The sequence below is a fragment of the Echinops telfairi genome, unplaced genomic scaffold, assembly GCF_000313985.2.
Source record: "Echinops telfairi isolate 266 unplaced genomic scaffold, ASM31398v2 ScPeMD7_17;HRSCAF=63, whole genome shotgun sequence".
Classification (NCBI taxonomy): Eukaryota; Metazoa; Chordata; class Mammalia; order Afrosoricida; family Tenrecidae; genus Echinops; species Echinops telfairi.
Window position 1 is genome coordinate 8,774,058 of NW_022103914.1, and position 857 is coordinate 8,774,914.

Here is an 857-nt window from a genome sequence, read left to right on the forward strand (position 1 = left end):
CATGAGGGTAGGGGGAAGGTGTGAGGAGAAGGGGGAGAAATGGAGAACTGACTGCAATGATGCACAATCCCCCCCCTCCCCAGGGGGACGAACCACAATAACGTGGATGAAGGGAGACAGTGGATGGTGTAAGATATGAAATTAATAATAATTTGTAATTTATCAAGGGGTCACGAGGGCGGGCGCGTGGGGGAGGGAGGGAAAAAGGAGGAGCTGATACCATGGGCTCAAGCAGAAAGGAAATATTTTGAAAATGATGAAGGCAACATACGTACAAACGTGTTTGATACAATGGAGGTATGGATTGTTAAAAGAGCTGTAAGAGCCCCCAATAAAATGATTTATTTACTTTAAAACCAACAACATTTAGAACCTTTGGTGGGGGGGATGAGAGGAGGAGTGTAAGTGCAAGTGCAGGAGCAAAACAAAGCAAAGAACCGGGGACCTGGAGAGGCTCCTCCCGCGCCTGTTTGTCATTAGCTGCTGCGTAGGCTGCTCCTGCCCCCTGGGCGTCTCCACACACAGGTCAAGAAACGCTACCCGCTCCTGCGTGGCCTCCATCAGGGTCCCCTCCCCTGGTCTTCAGAAGTCGATCTTGAGGTTTCCCTCCATGCTCCTCTTAATCTGCTGAACTAAGTCTACTCTACTGAAACCTGTGGGTCGAGACCCCTTTGGGGGTCGAACGACCCTTTCACAGGGGTCGCCTGATTCAAAACAGTAGCAAAATGACAGTGATGAAGTAGCAACGCAAATAATTTCATGCTTGGGGGTCACCACAATATGTGGAACTGTATGAAAGGGTCGCGGCATGAGGAAGGTTGAGAACCACTGCTCTAGAGTATTTTAGCAGCACACAA